The sequence below is a fragment of the Achroia grisella genome, unplaced genomic scaffold (genome assembly GCF_030625045.1).
Source record: "Achroia grisella isolate CSIRO2021 unplaced genomic scaffold, CSIRO_AGI_Agris_v1 utg900, whole genome shotgun sequence".
Taxonomy (NCBI): domain Eukaryota; kingdom Metazoa; phylum Arthropoda; class Insecta; order Lepidoptera; family Pyralidae; genus Achroia; species Achroia grisella.
Window position 1 is genome coordinate 2,363,685 of NW_026713059.1, and position 10,746 is coordinate 2,374,430.

Genomic DNA, 10,746 nt, shown 5'->3' on the forward strand with positions numbered 1-10,746 from the left:
AAAGGCTGTAATTTGTCAATTGCAGTTGCTATTAATGCAACTTGATTTGAATCTACAATAAATAAATTAAGATAACAATACAAAGTAAATTACAATTTCGCTTAAGCATTATATTGTTTTATAGAAACGTTTCTAGAATATTAAATCGCTTACATTAATCATAAACCAAATATAATTGGTATTTGGCTGGCGTAGACTATGAAAAATATCGTACGATCGTAAATACTCAATTTAAAAACCAATAAGTAGACACAAAGTTTCTTAGAATTACCTATTTGTTGCTTTAGATTTACCGCAAATAACTTTCGTTATTATTTCCCACGAAAATATAGTCTCGTATTTTTTTACTTTACTAATAATAGTACACAAGATGGCGGATGGATAAAATTTTCGTAATATTGTACGTGTTACCAAAATTTTATTTCTTTTATTGGTAGTGGTTGTTAGAAAAGAATATTAGAAAAATACTTTATTATAGAACTGAAATGGTAAATAAACTTATGACCCATTTGATGAACAGGGAACTGCTTATTTTTTTTTTATTCTTACTCCATGTTCACGCAAAGGAACGGAAACAATCAAGCACTATCTTATAGGCACATTTCCTACAGTTTTACTGGTCTCATATACTTTAAAATTAAGCGTAATAGATTTAAAGAATACAAGAAAATCTATATTTATTCTAAATATTTATTACAGACTAAACATTTGCGTCGATATATATATAAGTACTCGTGCCTATAGCCCTGAATTTGAACCTGTCTGACCTATCCAGACTCTGTAATTTTCCATACATATTTATAGTTATTTAATAAAATCTTTGCTACTAGCTACAAAATTTGAACAACAATGTTTAATTTTGTTCATTACCTATGAACATAAGTTATTCAATAGCATATAAATATATTACATAATTCTGTAATAATATATTAAATTATGATACCAACATTAGCAATTGTTAATTCGACCTGTTTACTGGTGCACAAATCACCATTAAATCGACAAGGGGCCCATTGATCGTATAAGCCTATCGGAATTGATACAAATGATTGTTTAGGTAGATAAATTATTATAGGAAATATTTGGGAGTAGTTACGAAATATTGGGGGAGGACAGGGTTATAAATATGGTATTGTTGTGCCAGATCAAAATAAGGAAAATGCGCTATAAAAGGGATGTTTCGGAAAGCTATTTAGGTTTACCTTATATGTATTGAATATTTTACCAGATTTTCATACTAAACAATTAAAATGTATAAAGATACTAATAGACAGTAAATGAGAAAGTGTGTCTGTCTGATTGTTACCTTTTCACAGCAGAACTGAATTCATAAAGGTAGATTTGTGTTTTCTTTTTGCTTAAAAAATAAACAGTAGGGGTGAAATAGGGGATGAAAGTCTGTGGAGACGAAATCGCCAGTAATACATAGTAATAAACTTCAATTTATGATTTTATTGCCACATTTAAAATGCAGATACAATCGAGAAGAATAGTCGAGTTTTCTACCCCTCCGGGATAATAGTCATGTTGTGATACATCTGTTCTATTATAATAATATATACTTTCAAGACTGTTATCCCACAGGGGGTAGCAGAGGTGTCATCAACTTTCGATTGGGTGGTGTAAGCATCGCTTAACACAGGTAGATTTTGCTCGGTATATTGAATCCAACTGGTCAGAAGCCGAGTTTACTGCCGTCTCTCCATTTACTATTTTTGAGCTGTTTTTATGACCGCTTGATCAGAAATATAAATTGACACAATATTTTTTTGTGTTTTACTATCATTATAATACCTAGAAGAATGATTGATGACTATGACCTATGAATACAAATGTTTAAATTTTCCGGAATTCGTACCCGCGTCCTTTCAAAAGTTAGGCTTTTAACCACTAGATCACAGAGGTTATGTTATTTCCATTACTACAATTGGTATAGGAATGAAAACGAAATTTTTTAAAAGCAATAATATGTATTCAATATATTTATATCCTCAGAATTCATAGGAAAATCTTCAAGGAAAACCCTTCAGAATTTAAAGGTAACTCATTCACCCCTCGGGAGGACCCGAAACGCATCAAAGTGACAGTTGTGACCCCATCGCCCTCGACCAGACCTTTGTCATACAAAAAAGGTTTTAAACTTGCCACTAACTTGGCTTCCTCAACTTAACACTTCACTCGGCGAGGACACAGTTGTCCCTTGTCAAAAAATTGCGGTAAAAATGTCAAGTTTATTGATCGAAGGTTATGAACTAATATTTGTAACGTAAATAAACATGTATATTTAATTATTAAATAATCCATAAAAACATGTAAATCTGTCTGTTTGTTACATTTTCACTACTGTTGCGTGAAGTTGATGTCTAAACAGCAGACGAAGTCACAGATAGTTGATGTTTATAAATTCTAAATATTAAACCTTATAATACATGTGTAGAGATTTGTACCAAAATTCAGTAAAAAAAGCTACCTAATTGAGTAAAATATCAAAAATTATTACATTCACGGCATTGGTAGTGGAAGTTAGTAAGGGTGCCTTTGATAAATACCATGTGTATATGTATTTATATATAACAATTTAAAAAAAACATATCTATATATTTTGTCAGTTGTATATCTTTAGTCGAAGCTCTGATTTATTCGGAACTAGATGACGTTGTGGACGGCTTTCAGCCGTATATATATATACAGATTCGTCACACATTGTTTTTCTTCTAATAACGATTGTCACATCTTGTTTTCTTGCGTAAGCGAATAATCCCGGAAACATAATTCCAAGACATTTGTCCTGGCGATTCCCTAATGAATACGCAACGGGAGGCTCCCATTTCGGTCGCCGCGTACAACCCTATCTTGATTGAGAAGGATTATGTAAGGTATTACAATGAATAGGCTTCTCTTTTCTAATTTTGCCGAAGAAAAATTGTTCCGATTAATACTTCGCTACTCATCGATAATGACTCTTGTTTCTGAGCTTGTAAATGTTATTTCTCTTTACAACCTTTTATATACGGTAAAGTACTAGAAGTTACAAGCAACTTGAACTAATAAAAACGTAGGAATCAAGCGAATTACTTTTAAACTTAAATCAATATAGGTACTCACTATGTAAATAATCTTAAAATATTTTTTTAATTCATTTGTAAATACACAGACCTACTTCTTACCAACAAAGACATTGCATATGAATATCTTATAAGAGTAGAAAGTTCTTCTGTTATAAGCTCTTTGCAATAATAAACTTTTTGATCAAGTAATTTCATTGCACTCTTTTGTGCAATGAAATTACTTGATCAAAAATTGGCAATATTTTGTGCGTTTAATATTCACTAATCAATAAAATCTTTTACCGACTTGTAGACTTTACACGAAGTCGTCAAAATAGATGCTGTCTAACTTACTCGTATTCCAGCCGCCAAACAGCTTGATTAGTACCATGTATTGGTTGAAGGGACAGATATGTCAGTGAAATTACAGGGTAAGTAGACATTAGATCAGTATAGCAACACATGAGTGGAGCCAGGCGTGTCACATTATATTGTGATATCCCCAGTGCTACAGTGGAATTCATGTATATTAGTAACTGTTGCCACTTACCATCATTGTTTTTTTATGTAGGTATAGAACTTATGACCGACACGGTGAGGCAGTTAACATACTGCCTCACCGTGTTTCGATACAGTACCAAGGTTGTTAGTTATATTACAAACAAGAGAATATGTAGTTAAAGTGATATTCTTATAGTAAACACAGACAGACATTTTTTTTTGTAACTATACTTACTTTTTATAAGACGTTGGAATGGCAGATAAGCTGACGGCCCACTGTCGCCCATATAACTATATATACACGAGCGTTCTCTATGTACATAATATCTAAATCTTACAATGCTGGACTAAGGACTAAAGTATTGTAAATCTGTACCTAGTAATTGTAATCTTGATTGCTTGCCAACATGATTACTATTCATTACATACATACATATGTTATACTTATTATATATTACACGGACTGCAGAGATCTTCGATATTCGAAGACTTTCGGTACCGTATCTATAAAAACAGCGATAGACAATAAGAAGTAATTGTTATTACTTAATGAAAAGCACTTTCCCTAATACCGAAGAGGATAAGTAGTTACAGAGTATTTTCAGGAATGCTCTTGAAGCTGAAGGTCAAAGGTAACATTCGTAAGATATGCGTGTCATTCACAGTACTTTAGCTCTTTATTTTATTATAGCTGAGATTTCGCCGCGTCAATTCTCATTGCAATATTGTAATAAAAAGAGATTATTTTTTTATTTACGACAAATACGATACACAAATATAAAATTGATGTAAGCCACACATATTTATTTGCATTTATTTGTATTTTTGTATTTATTTGCAAAATTTAATACAAATTTGTTTAATACCATAAAAATCACAACTCTCGACGCTAACTCGATAGGTATTAGCTGTTAGACAATGCTATATGCAATATCACTTAACTTTTGATGCCGATAAATAGGATATATTTGATTAGCTGTACACAATGTACGGATAACAATAAAATAACATACTTATTATATTAATACTATACCATAGTATTGTAACACATATAAATAAACCTAATACTTCCAAAACAATAATAGATATTAGGATAGTAGATACGCAGGCTAAAATCAATGACCAAGCATTCTCTTGCTTTCGGTTAACTCGATTTATTGTCTCGTTCATCTAAAGTCTCGATCGCACTGTAATAATTGAATTTCATTGATTATTTATATTTTAAGAATTGAAAGAATAAAACTTCATCTTCCATCTTAAAATGGTCTAAGTATAAATATTTTTTCATAATTTCTAGTATAAATTTCTAATGCAAGTTACCAAACAAAGGCGATAAAGAAATCAATATTAGTGTAGACATGATCCTCAGTCTACACGGAACACCTATTCACTTATACCACTATATACCTTATTTTATTGGATTTTTAAATAAACACCTTTACTGACGCGTTCATAGTAAACACCTTAGGCATAAATTTTATTAAACTAATTTTTCGTCATTGTTGGTACTAATAAAGATATTAGTCATTATCTTTAACATTTATTTTAATATTACATCAGTTGCAAAACATTATGAAATTACATACAATACGAGAACAAAAATAAGTCTTATATACACGAGGAAAATTGTGCACCTATGTGAATTTCTCTGCTCCACATATTCAAGAGAACAATACAATGTTTGTATCGTTACAGAATACGTAATAGTACGGTATTGTCTTCTACAGTATATATGGATAATTAAATACATGCATGTACTATTCTTTAAGAGAGTAGTTCGCCATTGTTACAAGTTTGACCTGTATATGTATAAGCACTTTTGACCCATTACTAGGATACGTCCATTGATACTTAGAATTGTCCCATATTGTTTCAATACCCTTACCTCCTGATAAAGTTAATGTATTTATATATTATATTTAAGCGCATTTTCTATATATGATTCCAATAGACAAATAACAAATTATTTATATTTTTAAATAACTTATCTATGCTATATTCACAATATAACGCATATTGTGAATATAGCATAGATAAGTTATTTAAAAATATAGTTACGTATAATTTTAAATGTGAACATATATTATGTTGGCCTACCCTTATAGTAAACTTGAATATCAATTTATACCTACATTGATTTAGAAATATAAATAAATTTATTGTTTATCCATTTTAGCCATATATCTTACTCATATTATAAATGCGAAAGTTAGTGAGTATGTATGGATAAATGGTTAGATGGATGTTTGTTACTCTTTCATGCATAAACCATTGAACAGATTTTGATAAAACTTTAGAATAATATACCTTATACACCAGAATAACACACAGGCTACTAATTTCATTGGGAGCGAAACCGCAGACACAGCTAGTAAATACATTAGTGTCCTAAACGCCCCGAGAACATATAATAATCTTAAATATAAACTCGACCTTTCTATCACAGAAATATTTTATTTACAAAAAGAGTAAAATTTAGAAACAAACAGCTACATGTTTCACATAACAGTATTTATAATTAGACTATGTAATTTATATTTGTTATCTTTTCTCTCTATAATTAAAAAAAAATGTAATAATATAATAATAATAACTAACAATATCACCACTTAGATCCATGAAATATTGTTCCAATTGCTTCATTTATCTTTTTGTTGTACTAATACAAATTTCCAGTTGAGCTGGTGCTCAGGTTTACTCTGTACATATATGTGTAGTCTGTGTAATACGTTAGTACATAGGTACAATGATACATGTTGAAACGGTATCGTAAAGCGCCTACGAGTAGTTCGCTCCTGACGCAGTAAAAACTCGGCTTACTGAGAGCACGCACCCGGCTAATTGCATTTGTGATTCCCTCTGAAGTTGCTGTAATTAACTCGATCCAGATGGAGATTGTGGCCACTACTGTAGCGAAAAACTAACATATAATTTGTTTTTAAACTTTCATGTTTAACATACATCTTGTTATTAATATTATAAACGCGAAAGTTTGTGAGTATGGTTGGATGTTTGTTACTCTTTCACGAAAAAACTACCGAACGGATTTTGATGAAACTTTACAATATTATAGCTTATACAACAGAATAACATATAGGCATTAACCGGGTAACACGAATAATTTTATGGCAGATAAAGGTATATTACCACGAGTTATCACGAGCTGATTTGGGACCACGGCTAGTGCAACATAGTCGAAACGTCGAGAGAGATAAATACCTTTATTCGTAATATAAATAATTAACTTTCTTTTTTTTTATATATGTATTTCACAAAAGTTACCGATGCATACATCGGTAACTTTTGTGAAATACTTATTATTACATCATAATGTACCGATTATATGTGCAGTTATTATATTGTTATTTATATTTTCGCCAAACTGCTTGATGGTTCTTGTACTCTATCTCGCCTTATCATTTTTTAATGTATCCATAACATAATGGTTTAGAGAATATTCTTATCTTATCAAAACCAATGGGTTAAGTTAACTGATTTTACACATACGAGTATTTTGTATGTAATTACATAAAAAATACATAATACATCTATAGTAGATGACGTGACGATGACTTATTAAGAATTTATTTATTTATTCAGTAATACTATACGTGTATTTGCAATAGCTAGTGATCATTTTAAGTTACTTGAATATTTATTTATTTATTTTTGTTTATTTAACTTTAATGCATAAAAACAATGTGTACATATGGCGGACTTAATACCTTGCGGCGTTATCTACCAGTCAACCTACCACAACCATGAGTGGTGCAGAGAAAGATTGTTGTGCACAAGAATATTGTGTATTAATAATAAATAACTCACGCTTAATATGATATGATAATATAATTGAATGAAATAAAAATAAATTTACTAAGACAATGAACCTAAAACTAAATATCTTAAAAAATATAATATAATACTAAAAACTAAAATATATTGTTAAAAGGTGTCCCTTTAGGCAAGGTTCTGAATGTATTGGCAGCGTTCCCTCTTTGAATAGCTATGCTAATTCTTTGTCCGAGATAGCTGCCAGCTCTTCGGTCTTCTGTGATGTCGACGCTTTACTAATACTACATCTGCACATCTCAATATAGCATTAACATCAATGAGTATAAACGTACGATAAAAGGCTGTAAGTTCATAAGATATATAAAAAATAACAGTCGTTAATAATGGTCCTATCCGATTTTTAATGTAGTGATATTTATGAAATTATACTGTATTTAATAACTTTGTATTATGTGACTCTAATTAGAATTGGAATACATAATCTCAAATTAGTATATTTAGGAGCCACGCACATAATCCGATAAATTTACAAACGCAGGTACTTCGAGCTCGAAATTGCATCAGACTCTTTAAAATATATGGTATTGACTTTTATCGAAAATGGTGGATTCAGCGGGATTAAGTATGTCATTCAAATTCATCCATTGCAATAGTGTGAATTCAGCATTATGTTAGCATATTAGACCTTCTTCATATGTGATATTCTTTTTATACTACGACTAGCTTTTGCCCGCGGCTTCGCTCGCGTTAATTTATCCCCTTATGGGTGGAATTTATCAAAATTATTTGTTAGGGAATGCTTACGTCATAGTAGCTTTATGTATGCAAAGTCTCAGCCCGATCGGTTTAAAATTGACAAACTTTCATCCCCTATTTTATCCCCTTGTGGGTAGAATTAAACAAAATACTTTCTTAGCGGATGCCTACGTCATAACATCTACCTGCATGCCAAATTTCAGTCCGATCCGTCCAGTGGTTTGGGCTGTACATTGGTACGAGTAGATCACTATGTCAGTCACCTTTGAGTTACATATATTTAGATGATGGCAAACAAGCATACGGTCCCATCTGATAGTAAACGGTTACCGTAACCTATGGACGTCTGAAATACCAAAGGTGATGAAGTGGTCTGTATAAATCGTAATCTAAGAACGAAGATGGATTATAGGAAGATTATAGGAAGACTATAAAATAGAAAGGTTTCTTATTTGATTTAATGCGATCTCTTTCATTTCAAGTCTACATTCAGGTTTATTAGTCCGGTTTCCTGTAGTGTAAATAATATGTACGTATCATACTTATTTATATTAAGACATGTCTGTGACTAGAAACATTGTTTTTTTTTAATATAGAACATAATTTCTTAATATTTATACATTTTTATGGCAAAACAAATAATATTGTTTTATTGTATATTTTAATATACAACATTAATATTATATTTAAAATTACAGATTAGGGAGTAAGTATAATTCTATGAATTAAAAAAAATAATCTAACATTTCTATACCTATAGTAGAATCAGAAAATAAAAATTGGCATGAGAGTCGAGTGTACGATAATAAGCTCACAAATGGTATTGATCACGTAGGTCTGTATAGAGACTGCCACCCTTTGTTCTCTGCCTTGTATAAAGAACTGTGTTTTAACGAATTGTTTTACGAGATGCCCATGGGATCATTCTCTAATCGTATTACTTGCCATCACCTGGGACGCTATCTTCACTCTAAATAAAGCTAAAATGATCGGATACAATTAGGTTTCAGAGAAAGTTTTCATAAAATAAATATCTAAAAAAACTCTATCGAAGGATTTTTTATGAAGTGTTTTCTAAAGCCTGGGATTTTAAAAAAAGGTATTTAATAATGATTCTACAGGGGCGGCAGAGCATGCGTGATATCCCTAATGATGCAGACAACCACTATAGTAGGGGGGACAGGGGACTGTTAGTAATCTGGACTTATAATCTTATTGCTAGCAATGTACCATGTCAGGTTGACCACCACGCGGTTCCCCCTGGAAACCATCGTAATAAATTCTTGGTGAATTTGTCACGATGGGCTAACTGACCTGACCTCATGCTCATCTTAGCATCCTCCACTGGAGCCCCGCTAGCGTAAACCGTTAGCGCAGGGGGGTGCACCATTCCATTATCAGGTATAAAACAAACTACTATAGTAAACAGAAAACAGTCTCATCATATGCTTGTTTGCCACAAATTATTGAAAACCATATGTACTCATCTCATTGGATGTCTAGTTTTATTTGCCACGTTTGATTTCCAATATATCCTGGGAATTGTGACATATTAAATATTGCGATCACCACTATATTATCTATCTGAAACAATAAACCAATCCGCGGGCGATTGGTTCATTGTTCCTACCTCGTTTTCAGTAGTCCATTAACAATCTGAAATAATATATTTGATTCCATAATGTAATCGAAAAATATAGATTTTTAATTTTATTGAATTACCTCCTCCTAGTTGCTTAGCCTATAGCAATTCTATAAAATGCCTAGATCTTCTGCACAAGGTCGGATGCAGCTCGTCGCTTCACGCGCCGTCTGCTACATTATTCAAAGAAACCCTCTCCATAAAACTCGCGCTGCCCGCCACTGAATCGTAACGAATAAGGACGTGGCCACATCTGACGCGCAATAAACGTTTAACAAGAGAATATTTGTTCCGCGTTTCTCAACACTATCACTTCTGAATAAGGTGCATTATTGTATCAATTTTGGACCAATTCACGATGTTGACAATGTATTGTTCATTTGTATGTAGGTGTGCTAAAGTTTTTCGCGTGAGATGAAACGCATAGTTTTATTCGATCATCCATTTATTTATTTTACTGCAATGCGGTTGTGGAAGTGGATAGTAGATACAATTAATTTGTAAATAATTATATTTGTAAGCATTGTTTTTTTTAGTTTAAAGATATTTGCATAATAGAAAAACTTTAAGCAAGATCTGATTATGAATTTCGGCATAATATATATTATTAACCTAAAAGGAAGTAAAATATTGACAAGGTATTCTAAAATATTTTAAACATAAATATGATCAAAAATGTGTCTCAATTTAATTATACATTTAATTAAGATCATGTGTATACTCATACAAATACGTAACCAGCCAACTCTTATACAAAACTCAATAAGACAGTAATAAGGATCAATCCACATCAACAAAAACTTAAAAATACTATGCTTTAAAATTCTTCTTCTTACTTAGTTCTTACTACTTCTTCTACAGTAGTCTCTTTTTTACTTTCTTCCTCGGTCTTACAGTACAAAACCTACAACATTTCTAGTCAATATAAATATTTACTTACATCAAAACTAAGCGAGCGCTACAGCAGCAGCAGCTCAATATGCTTATTTAGGAAGATTTCATATATTC